Source organism: Microcebus murinus, chromosome 8 (genome assembly GCF_040939455.1).
Source record: "Microcebus murinus isolate Inina chromosome 8, M.murinus_Inina_mat1.0, whole genome shotgun sequence".
Taxonomy (NCBI): Eukaryota; Metazoa; Chordata; class Mammalia; order Primates; family Cheirogaleidae; genus Microcebus; species Microcebus murinus.
The window spans coordinates 92,052,176-92,065,899 of NC_134111.1; positions in this window are offsets into that span (position 1 = coordinate 92,052,176).

The following is a 13,724-nucleotide window of genomic DNA, read 5'->3' on the forward strand; positions in this document are numbered from 1 at the left end:
AGCCATTGTGAGTTCTTGCTCTGGGGAGACTGGATTAATTCTTGTAGGAATGGATGAGTTCAGTTCTTGTGGGAATAGATTAGTTCCTACAGAACTATCCCTGCTCTCTGACAGCAGCTACTCTAGAACAAAGCCCTGCTCCCTTAGGGTCCCCCCAAAGTCACCCAACCAAAATCCAGACCCTATAATAAGTCGTTTCTAATGCTCTCTTACTGAGATGTCCCACAGATCCACATGGTATAGTTTCTTCCTCATCGCAATGAGGAATCAACCCACCTTTCTAACTATAGGTGTGTCCGTGGCAGTCTCTGACTGAAGGGCATTGACGATACATTTGCGCCAGAATTCTCAGTAAGAAAAAGAGAGGCAGGGCGTAAGATGCTACATCTCTCAGAAGCATTGACATTCTACAGAATTACTGTTGGAGCTTACAAAACCTTCATGAGTCAAGGAACTGGCTCCTTACTGGCATAATGCAATGCCCTGTAAGGGCTAGGGTGGAGGTGGCAATATCGGGACTCACGATACTGACAAAGCTCCTCCACTGATTCCTCACTCCCAGTTCCTGCCTTCCCAGTCCTGACCAATCACAGACACCGCCCTGCCAGGGCTCTGAGTCAGCCAGCCCTGACCAGGGCAGGGATTAACACCAGTGTGTGGAGTCTGGAATTCATCTTCCTACTGCTGGCCTGGTGTCTGATGAACCCCGAACAACAGCCTGCAGCTCTGTTCTCTAACTGGACTTCAGCCTCAATTTCATACTTAGTATTGCAGCCCGCTGCTGGGTATGGAGCTTTGCCTAGAACCCTCATAGCTTGTTCGGCAGGCATCCAACACCTTGCTGTGTCCTTGCTCTCATCCATCCCCTACTTGCTGACTTTTCTGACACTGCACATTGCACCGTTGGTTCTGGAATGCGCCCTTTGGCTGGAAAATCTCCCTAGCCTATTCCCATCTGGTACTGGGTTTCCTCAACACTTCCTCTTGGCCAGTGCCAGCACCCCTGACGGATGAGCCCACCCACGCAATAGCCACCCCAGCTCACTAGACACGTTTCATTTATGTGCAACTGGACACCTTCCCTGGCCATCACCCAACAGAGAAAGTTGCTATAAGAACCAGTCTGCTGAGTCTTCAGGGCTTCCAGACATAATCTCAGATTTAGGAGAGCAACAGGAAACAGGAGGGTATTGCCTCCTACCATCCCAAGGAACACAAAGCAAGGAATAGAGCCATTATTCCATGTGCCTAAATAGCTTTCTGGGAGCAAATAAATGCAATGTCAAAACACCCTATGAGTTAAAGAATTCGATCAATACATAAGCATTTAGTACTTACTAGATGTCTAACGACCTTGTAATAATTACTCAAAAAACATTTACTCCATTAATAAATAGGCATGACAAAGAGGAAAATTGAGATGCAGTTTCTCTTGTTATTGATCAGGGTCATGCAGCTAGAGACCTAGAGTTGAAACTAGAGCTAAACTTTCTTAGCTCCAGTCCAATATTCTTCATACTAGAGCAAAGTTTTTATTAAGTAAATACTTGTTAATTCATAATAGCACAAACTTTGAATCCAATTTTTTTACTGGACTCTTATCTCTAAAATTATTAAAGTTCTACTAGTTTCTGGACAGTAACACCGGCTACCCAAGCACTTGGTCAAGAAATATGCCGTAAGTGTATCTGAAGTCTGCGGCAAAATTGAGACAGGAACCCATCCATTACCAAGGATTTGTAAACACTTTTGTCATATAAAACAATATTTAATTATTAAATAATAGCATAAAACATGTGACTTTTTCATGTCCTTTAACCACAGAGTAGAAAAAGGGGGAGGGGGGAAATGAGGCATGGATGGGAAGAGAGAGATGAGGGCACAGAAAGGAGACTGGAAGCCAAAGAAACACCTTTGCGATTCCCCTGGAATTAACCCTGTGCCTCTCAGGCCCCTCCCATCACTTCAGAAAAGGGGGCTTTAAAGGAAGAATAGGTTTTACTCCGCTGTTCTTCCTGAAATCTCCAAGGGTTGCTGGAAAGAACACAACAGCTATTCACATGCAGACAACCAGCTGTGTTGAGCCTAACACTCATTTACACGTTGATTAAAAAGAATCCCTTTAATCAGATGATTTGATTGCTTTGCTACTCCAAGTATGTTCCACGGAGGACCAATAGCATCAACATCACCTGGAAATTTATGAGAAATGCAGACTCTCAGGCACATCCCAGACATACTAAAACAGGATCTGTCGTTTACCCAGCCCCCCAGGTGATTCACATACATAGTGATGGTGCAGAGGCTCTGCTCTCAGCTGCTGTAAAGAGGCAGACTGGACTGGTACAGGCAAGAGACCATTTTGGTGCCTAGAGGCCTTCAAAGAAGGGGAATGGGGATGCAGAGGATGGGAAAAGGCGCCAAAGACAAATTTGCCTCCTTCGCATGTTTTCTGAGACCCCAGGTCCCTGCAAACTCCTGCCTCCACCACAATCACCTGAGTATGCAGTGGGTTGTTAAGGCTTGTAAGGTCCACCTGACTTTGTTGAAATATAGACCAGGTACTTCATAAGGGTACAACAATTAAATGGAACGCAAACCCTTATGGTTGGCCAGTCAACTGTAGTATTGGGCAAGAGAGATTACACAATTCTCCAAGGCACCCAGGTCACAGCTGAGAGCTCCCAGGCATAGGGAGAACCTGGTTCTCATGATCCTGTGAGTTTATGTCAGAAGCTCTGATGAGTGGGCTGAGACCCTTCACACCACGTAGACTGCATAAATGTGCAATTAACTAGAGAATGAGGTTCAAAAGACGCTACTACTCTGAATAATTGAATAAACTACTTGATTTTGCCTAATCCACAGAAACCAAATTACCTAAGCCGTATCTTTTTCAACATAATTACGTTTAAGATTCAAATAAAAACACGCATTCCATCTGTGCAATATGCCTCTTCTTCTTTTTTTTTACCCCCTACCTGCTTGTAAGCCTGGCTGTCATAAACCACTGAAAGCTTTAATTACATTTTTTCCCTGGGACGGGATCCAAATCTTAAGGGCTGACTGCAGTTACGTCTTTGGCCAGTGGGGGGCAGTAAGGGGCAGCAGAACAGTAGTGGCCGGCGGGCAACCGTCCTCCCGCTGTGCGCATAGAACCAGGGTCGCGATTAGAGCCCGGGAGATCAGGTGTCAGATCTGGGCGGGAAGGAGGAGTGCTCTAATTAAGCAGGGAGCGGCTCACAGGGAGCAGAAATAGCCAAAGATCCCAGAAGATGGGAATTCCGGGTAGCAGTTAGAAAAGAGGCCAGTGGGGGAGGAACGGGAGCTCTGATTGCAGCCTGGAGTGAGAAGTTCTTATAAAATCCCCAACCCGGCCTCCAGGCTTTGCCTCGGGCAGCTTCCTAAAACAGAGCTAGAATTCACTCATTTAAAAGAATAGCTCAGCATGAACTCCCTCATCGCTCTTGCAGAGGAAGCCTCTAATTTCTCCCGGAGGAATGCAGTGAAGCTTGAGCTTCTAACCTGCCAATTACCCCACAATAAGAAGAGCTGACTGCATTCTGAAGGAGGTGCCTGTGTGCATGTGTTAGTTTAAGCGCGTGTGTGTGTGTGTGTGTGTGCAAGTGTGTGTTTGTGTTTAGGGAGAAGAAAATCACCCCTCGTTCAAAAAGAAAGCTTGAAACCATGATGTCCTTCATTTGCTCATTATCACCAACCCCTCCTTTATAGGGCAATCGTGCTTTAAATTTGGAAGTGAATCTGGATCCAGCCCTATGGCCAGATATTTAAAATTGAATTCTGGTTTCCCAAGTAATGGTTAAAAATAAAATACCTTTCCATTTCATTCCCTTCCACAGTATTCAGTCTGTGCCTACAGTGCCAAACTTTCTTTCTCAGTTCTACATGTTCAGTCCTGCTAGCTTTACAATTATCAGACAATTATAAAGCCGGTGGAAAGATCTTGTCCCCATAAACATGCTCTCTCATCTAGAGATCTCCAACACCTCATGAGTTACAGTGTATTTCTTGTTTATATATGAAGCTAGAAAAAAAATTGAAATGTGAAGATGCTTTTGGGGGGGCAATCACTAAGATCTTAGGAACTCCTAATTAACAAAGGAAAGACGACCCATACTTAGTTGTTATTCCCACAGGCTTCTTTAACATTTCTGGCTTTTTAAAAGTTTTTCTCATGATTTTTGATTAAAATATTCCAGTCTTTGTAATAAAAACATCAACAGTATCTCAATCCAAATGTATAATACATTTTATAAATAGTCTATTGGACATGTGCTATATTAGACTCACAAATGTAATAATCACAATTGCTGTAATTTCATAATTGCTTGTTCTATGCCAGAAACTGCTAGGTACATTATATGGTCTATTGCTAATCCTTAAGCACTACCCTTTTTGGTAGATGCTATCATCCCCGAATTAGAGACTAAGATAAAATTGAACAACAAGTAGAGCTATTTCTCTCCGGGGAAAGGGAGGCATTAACTACACCTCCTTGATTAATTCCACGAATAAACAGTAAGTAGATACTCAGTACCATAATCACTGCAAATTTGTGGCATGCCTACTGTGAACAAATCTATTCTCTAGATGTTCATAAACATTAGCTTATTTAATCTTCACAAAAGCCTTGTGAGATGCCTCTAATTTTCACCATGGTGTGGGTGAGAAAACTGAACACTCAGCCACACTGCTCACAAGTGGCAAAGTTCAGAATCTAATGCAGATCTTCTGATACCAATTTCAATGCATTTTCACTAAAATCCAGTTGCATCCCAAACAAACAACAACAACAAAAATCCAGAAGGTCATATTCACTGCTGTAATATGGCAGAAGTTCACTCTCAGAAGTATACCTAGATTTTCCCAAAAAGCTGCTGCGAGTGTGGTGGAATCGTCACAGGCATACTCCCAGTAAGAATTCTGAGTCCTCTGTTGCGACATAAGAGCTCTGTGAACTTAAGGGAGTTACTTATTTATCCCTTGACTCCCATTTCTCCACTAGCCAAGTGGGCAGACTTACCTGTGTCCTCATCATCACTCTTGGAAATTAAACTACATGAGGACAAGGACTTTATTTATCTTGCTCACTTCTCTTACCACAAACATTTAAAACATAGTATGCATTTACACTATTTTTGTAGGAAAAAAAAAAAAGCCCATGATTTACAAGTTTGTTGTAAAGATCAATTGTGTTCATATCTGTAAAAGCTCTCAGTTTATTCTTTCTTCCTCCCACTGTGGTGTGCAATTATCCCTCAGATTAGGTTAGTTTCTAAACTAGTTCTATCTACACATCTAGATATGGATACTTTTCCACTTTTAAAAAATCTTATCTTTCAAGTACACTTAGAGAACTCCTAAAGCCTTTGGATTTTGAAGATTAGGTGGGTGAAAAACAATTACCAAAATCTTTTAATTTGTATTCTAGCTACTTTATCCATATGACTTTGAACTGGACACCTAACTATCTAGGGTTCTGAAAATGGGGATACTATAACACTCTTAAGAGTTATTATAAATATTAGCTTAAAAAGTATATCAAATATATTTTTCCTACATAAAAAATACTTGCCAAAGCATGCTTGTCAATCAAATCTGATGGCAATCTATATTATAAATGTGGATCATTTATCTGAGTGATTTAGCTAGAAGTTTTTAAACTTAATAACTGCATTGTACCATAATGGCAAAACTAATGCTGAGAATTTCTAAGGGCTAGATACTCCTTTCAGCACTTTCCATGTGTCAACTCATTTAAATCTCACACCTCTCTCCATGAGGTGGGTGTCACACATAGGTAAACAGAGGCACAGGGAGGCTAACTACTAGAAAGCAATATTTGAATCCAAGCAACTGGATCCAGAGACTGAGCTTTTGGCTGCTAAATTATGGGTTTCAACTTCATGATTTAACTATCCCTTTAAATCAGGGCTCTGTACCTTTCTGCACCAAGGACCTCCTTGGCAGCTTAATGAAGCCTACGGACCTCCTCCCAGAGTAATGTTTGTAAATAATTTAAGTAAAATGCATAGACTTTCAAATAGAATAAATTACAGGGAAATTATTTAAATCTTTTTAAAACTAAATTTATAACATGGCAACATGTTTACTTCTTTATTAACCCATTAAGCAACAAGATCTGTTGTCAATGTCTAACAACTGCTATCATTTAGTAGTAATGAAGAACATAATATAAAAATCTCTGATTTCTTTTGGTGTAAAAGTCTCAAGTAATGCTAACACTACTGTGGTTTGTAGCCCACATTCTTGATTGAAGGAAATGTTACATTTCAGATTTAAGATAGTGAAAATAAAGATATAAATTTTTCCCATCCAAGTTCATGAGCCACAGAATTGTGCCCTGTTTTAAACAGACCCTCAGGCTAGTAGTATAACTTTAGAATGTGTTTATTGTTTACAGATAACAGAAAAGTCCCAGTGACATGATATTTTGAAACATATGCAGCTTTCCCTCCTTACATATGACTTGGTAGTTTTAACTCAGACTTTGTTGAAACATAGCAAAGTGCACATTTTAAAAATATCCAAGAGGGTTTATTTTCTGTATGTGACTTTTAGGGCCTCAAATCTTTTCTGTTTAGGATTCATTACCAAAACTATTTAAAAATTCTGCCTCATCACTTGAGGTTCATGGCTTAGTGAATAAATAGAGATATAAGTTCAAGCCAGCCTTCTCCAGAAACTAGGGTTTGGCCTGCTTGTACATTTCTCAGTACTATAATGGTAAAAGGCCAGTTCTCTCATTTGCTGAAGGTCTGTCTTTATCCTTTACAACCACTAGATGGCACTAATTGTTTGATATTTCTCCTCCATCTGTCCAAAATTCTACCACCACCGCCCCCTTTCCACCCCCAAATTGAAAAAGATTATCTGGCAACTTTATCCACAAATACTAAGAGTTGACATCGACATCTCTTTCTGAAATGAATTAAAGCTTTTTCATTCTGTTTTTATTTTATCTTTTGAAGACCATTACATCATTTTGTTCTTCCTTTGATTCTCCAGGGGCTTTTTCAAGTCCATTAGAACTTCAGCAATTCAAGATGTTTCACACCAATTAGGACTACCTTCTCGAAAACATTCTGTGCTTTTCCAGCAAGAGCACGATCCATGGGAAGCCTTGCTTCCTATCTGGGATGCTGGCAACAGAAGCATTTTTAGAGTAGCGAGACGATTCTGTTAAATGCCTTCCTGTCATAGGAGCTAGATACTTGTCCTCCACTGCTTCAGAGAAATCACATTTACAGGCTGACGCATCAGTCGTGGGTCATAAACAGGACAAGGCTGCACTCAATAAAAGATTGGATGAACCCACTCTTCGGTGACATGGGATTTGTGAGAAGTGTTTTTAAAGGAGCAATAAAGTGTAACTGTGTTTTAAAACTGTCTCTTGAAATAAGCACATTCATTATACCAGCAACTGAAGTCATGTACTAGCAAGAAGCACAAAAAAGATATATTCCTAATAGTACTGAAGTCCTACCGTAGTATTTCCTGGTGTATAACATACCATTGCTGTTAATTTTCATAAATTTGCATATTGCCTGTACTATTACATAAAATGAATCAATGAGTACAAGCTACTAGATTTATTATTCAGATCAAGAGGAGAGGATCTGATGGAGTGGTTATAGTTGAAGAGATAGTGTCCCGTCCTCTCTGCCTCTGATAGAAATCACTATTGGAGCTATGACTGACAACCCTACATCTGAGCCTGTGAAATCTGATTGTTTATTGCAGATATTCACACCTCCATTTACCATCCACGGCCATATTTGTGTTTCATGTCCCCCAATCTAAAATTTTATCCCAGGATAGATCAACCTTCAAAATGGTTATTACATTTAAAGTTCGGATTGTCAAGAATACAAGATTCTTAATGACACGGATTTTTGTTTTTCCAACAAGAAAAACAAAAAAGAAAATAAACTCTCAAAGTTCAGAAAACTATTCTTAATGTTTGTGACCCCTCTACTGATTTGGGGCAGAGGCGTATGGGTCCATGTAGGGAAGGGTAGTGGGAAGAAAAGAGTGGGCTGGCATTAGCCAAAAATCAAAAAAGCTTAAATGAATGGAATGGGGCTAAGTCACAAAACAAGTTTGTCTCATCTCCTGATTTTCTTGTGGCTGTGTTTTTCTGCTTCCTATTGGAGGACTGTATATTTCCACATGGCATTCAAAAAGCTCTGGCTGCTGTGTCTGATACCCCCAGCCAGTGTGCCCGGTTCCAGAGCACCAAAGTTCACGCAGGTCACCATCAGTTATCTTTTGAAGACCATTACATCATTTTGTTCTTCCTTTGATGGTGGCCCCAGGATGCTCCAGCATCACTCTGTGGGCTGAGAGGGAGGTGTTTTCTCCTGGGCAGGGTGAGAATGAGGGGACCAATCCCCAGAATTCATGCAGCACTTTAGTGACAGTGGTTCTTTGAAACATTTCAAGAGCAGCTTCCCATAGAGTGAGAAGAAAGTAAGGAGCCAGCTCAGTTCCTGGAAATGGAAGTGTTGGGGAAAAATAATGACTTCCAGTTCTAATACATTTGTCTTCCGAAATGCTTCTTGTTTGTACTTTTTTTTTCAAAATTATTACTTTTAGATCTGGATATGGGAGAAGCACTTTCAAAGTTTCCTTTGGTTAAGTGCTTTTTAAGCATTTGTTTTGAATTAAGTCTGCCACACGCTTTTTCTCAGATTGCTCTACAAATTAGCACAAAATCATTGGCTTTTGCCCAAAGAAAAAGAGGTGGGAAGTAGTAATAATGGTAATAAAAAAAATGGACTGACGAGAATTCTGAATATTGAAGTTTACTTACTTTCCAAAAGAAGGGTAGGGTATAGGAAATAGATATTTCCTCTGTGTGTGTGTGTGTTTTACACATGCCATGTAAGATTTATTTTATATTTCAAAAATTTTATTTCTTTGGAAAATTGACTTTATTGAAGGTAGACTCACTCTTTTCAACTACTTTTGAACATGCTCACTAGTTTTTCCTTTCTCTGGCCTGGTTGTATAACTAGACTACAAATCAATCAGTATAACTCTTGATTTTCTGCAATCTTTAACTTAATGCTCCATGATGCTATCATGATCTCACCGCATTCTGCTTAAGCCAGACAATTGAATCTGCCATTTACTTTCGAGTGTGCCAGGAAGCGAACATGTACTACATTTCAGGAAAAACAGACTGATTTGTTCAGGTGTGAGCAGTGGTTTCTTAACTGCCAGAGCATTCCAGTTCAACAAGATGTTCCAGGAAAATATAATTTTGGAACCAGTCGGTTCAGCTCTAGGTAGGAGAGGCTGCTTAATTACTCTCAGGTGGTCACCAGCAAGAACAGCGTCTCAGCTTCACAGCAATCAGAGCCTGCCCGGAGCAGGTAGGCAGGCCCAGCACCATAAGCCCTCCCTTGGTAAGGTTAAGGTATGGAAAGTGAGGGAAGGAACTGGGCCAGGTCTATTTCACAACAGAAGTTACTGGAAAGTGCCAGAAACTAAGTCCTGGGCAGAGAAGGAAGGAGGCATGAGTGGCGGGCACGGCAAACCTGAATCCGATTTGTCTCATATTCCCCGAGATCTTATCGGAGTCACTCTGTGCTGTTGTACTGTCTGCATTCCTACCTCTCTCCTGCCACTTCCCATTACTTTATCTCCCACTTGAAAAGGTTTCATTGTTTCATAATGCAACTGGTGAATCTAGTCCAATTTTTTCAGCTGCGAGTCAAATATATCCCAAAACTGCTTTCTCCTCCATTCTGCTTCACACAAACATGAACAGGGCTGTGGGAAACAGCGCAGCAAATTTGCTTTGTTTAGATAGTTGTTTTCCAAAAAGTTAATTAAATTCCAAAAATTTCACTGAGCTACATTCTATTAAAAATAAATTCCCTCCCAGCTGTGTAACTGAAGTGCATCTCACTCAGAAAAACGAGCAAGGACTATTAATGGATGGAGAGAAAGATAATTGCATGGCTTTGACTTAACAGACAAGAGACTGTATTCCCATAAGGCACAGGAGGAAAACTAGTTCATGTAGGTGCCAGTTTTTAAGATTATGTGTTCATAGGCTGGCAAAAGGGAGAAACCATCTGAATTTATAAGCTAAACATGGAGAGCATGGAAAAACACTGTTTTGGAAAGAATGAAAAAGAAGTTTAAGATCTATAAGCAGAAAAAAAAAAAGAGTTGTAGTTCATGTCCAGGGTTTCTCATAGAGCTAAATAATAAATCAGATTTCTTAGGGATCAGGGCTAGATCCAACAACTAAATATATGACTAATGACAACCAGTCTGTCAGAGGTAGTGTCTACATGCACAAACTGGTTCGGCTCTGACATGTATGAAAATCATTTTAGCCCTAAGAACAGATTAAATTCACAAGTGCTTTTTCCTTCCCTACATATTGCCAGACAACTGGCTTGACTGTTTGTTTTTTTTTTCCTTTTTACTACTACACAGGCATAGGATAAATGATCATATGTATATTCAGAACACAAAAGGAAAAGCAATAATGCCTAAAGAATTTGAATAAGACTAAGCCGAAGCCTGAGGTGCTTTTGCTCTGAGAATGTAGTGAGAGCCAGTGAGAAAATATAGTCAATGTCATTCCCTGTAACATAGCAATTGGTCTAAGCCAAGGTACCAAGTGCTAGTCTTATTATTTTCTTCATCTTTAAAACTGATGAATAGTATTTCTCATTTACTTCACAAAAGTATTTTAAAGAATAAAGCAACACATTGAACCCTGGAGAGAAAGTAGCTTTATAAGTACAAGATTTTATTATTACTACTACTTTCATATCAAAATTGTTTTTCACTTAGTTTAGGTTTATATACCATTGTTCATCCAATACATAACTTCCCCAAAAAGGTGAGGGAATACATTCAGTCTGCTAAAAAAATAGGTAAAATAGCCAACATGAATAGAAAGGAAATTCAAATTAAATTTTAAAGCAAGGTAAATATTTCTCCAATTCAGAAAATAATAAAATTCAGTTCTAACAAGAGTACAGTGAAACTAATGTTGTCCAACATTATTGCCTGGGGGCATTGTAATTAGCTTCAGTCATTTGAGAAAGCTATTTGGGGAATATATATCCAACCAGTTTTCAAGTTTCTAACGAAATAACCTAAAATATTAAAGTTTTAAATGCAAAAATGTTCAACAAAGAACATTTTACAGAAATAGAAAAATTGGAGGCAATTCTAATATATTCTGATAGCTGAGTAAATTATAATACAAATTTAGAATCCTGACTATACAGTAAAAATTATGCTTACTTTCCAAGAAGCAATGGAGAAAAATGCTTATAATATAATGTAATCTTAATAGCAGAATACAATTTAAAGAATACAAAATGGCATATACAGTATTACTTAACCAATACTAAAAGATTAATATGAATAAAGACAAAATGCAATATGGAAAAATAATAATAGTTGCTGTTAGAACAATAAGATTAAAGATTTTTTTTTCCTTCTTTCCAAGATTGTCAATTTACTTTGTATTTTTAAAAGAAGTTTAATTCCCAGTCAAAAAAAAAAAAAAAGGTATAAAGAAGACTGTGAAAAATCAGAAATAGAAGTCACTGCCTTATCAGAAAAGTGCCAGAACCAAAGCAACAACATAGCTTCACGAAAGGCCCAGCTGCAAAAACACAAATCTAACCTCCAGACTATCAGTTCATTCAGGTAAAGTCACTGCTCGATCTGGGCTTAAGCATCAGGCACTGGTTTTAGTTACTCGACTTGAAAACCATCCCCAGGTTGTAGGAAAATGAGAAAAGGGAAGTGTGGTCTCCTGAAGAAAGATTTGAAAAGTTAAATATGTTTCGTCTGGGAAAAAAAGGTTGAGAGGTGATCTCATTTCAGTGTTTGGATACCTGCAGCAGATATTCCAGGCGCAAGGATGTGACCTGTCCCACTCACTCAGAAGCAATAGGAAACTGCAGAAGGAAAGGGTTACATTAGAAAGGTTTCCTCTCAAAGATAATTACATGTTTATTCCAGTTTTAGCCTGAGTGACAGGATGACTGTTCCCTCCCCATCTGTAATCCAGGGAGAATAATGCTTGCCACATAAGTTTTAATGGATATAACATCTGTAAAATACTTTGAGCTCTTCACATGAAAGATGCCATGCGAATGCAAAGAATTATTGTTATTATTTTTGTCTCCTGCCTTCCCTATTGGGATGAGTTTCTTTGTGACATTTATGGGACCCCTCCAGCCAGCCAGCTGCTTTGTGACATGTCATCCCAGGGATATTTTAAGGCCTTCACATGGTTCTGATCCTGCCCAGAACAAGGGCAGCTTAAATGTTAATTGTTTGTCTTAAAGGATGTAGAAGTAGTCCCAGCACCCGTTCAGGGTTAGGGGGTCAAGGTTTTTCCTAACATACGCATCAAGGCTTATGTCCTGGCCCCATATCAGTGGCACAGTTGATGGGTCTTGTCTTTCTATCTACTTTCTTTGAATAATATCATCTGATGGCAGAGCCTTTGACATATATCTTCCTTCCATGATTTCTTTTTTGTAAGAGTTTGCATTCAGATTCAACTAATGTCAATGATGTACCTATTCAGTATGTGCCTGGCACTGTTTGTGGATTTTTGACATACATTATCTTATTAGGTTTTCTTAGATAACTTTTTTTTCTATTAAGTAGCAGCACATGCTTATTATTTTTATAATTTGCAACATGCGGGAAAGCTTAAAGAAGTATAAAAAAAATAAGAACCTATAATCCCAATAATCAGAAACAATCACTGTTGACATTTTGGTGTACCTCTTTTTAGTTGTTTTCCTCTCTGTGTGTGCAGGCCTGTGCGTGTGTCTCTTTACCCAATTACTGCTATTTCATAAACCTTTTCCATATTCTTAAATTTTCTTCACAAACACAATTGGTCAGGGTGGCATTGTATTTCGTCCTATGGAGGGGTCATAAGTTTTTAAGCTTTACCTTACTTAATTTTTCGTTTCTTTTTTTTTTTTTAGTTTCACTCTGTTGCCTGGGCTAGAGTGCCGTAGCGTCAGCCTCGCTCACAGCAACCTCAAACTCCTGGGCTCAAGCAATCCTTCTGCCTCAGCCTCCTGAGTAGTTGGGACTATAGGCATGCACCACCATGCCTGGCTAATTTTTTCTATATATTTTTAGTTGGCCAATTAATGTGTTCCTATTTTTAGTAGAGACGGGGTTTCGTTCTTCCTCAGGCTGGTTTCCAACTCCTGATCTTGAGCTATCCTCCCGCCTTGGCCTCCCAGAGTGCTAGGATTACAGGCGTGAGCCACCGCATCCGGCCCCTAATTTTGATAGTATCTACAATTCAAATGAATAAAGTAATCAATGGATTATTTGTATATGACATTTATTTTGGATCTTTCACTATATGTTTGGTCCTCAAAATAATCCTGTGAGATAGAAAGAGCAAATAGTCTTATCATTTTACAGACAAGGAGGTAAACCCAGAGGGGTGAAGTCTCTGGTCTGGGTTCACACACCCAGGAAATTGAAGAACACAATCTCGGCCTGATGACCAACTCCTCATTCCCCGTTTTCCTGTGTCACACCACTTGGCCTCAGTAAACAAAGCCAGACATAGAACTCCTGGATTAGTCTATTGGTTTCCACATAGGTCATCCCTTTCAAATTACATTGATAGAGTGGAAGTCAAAAAATGACCC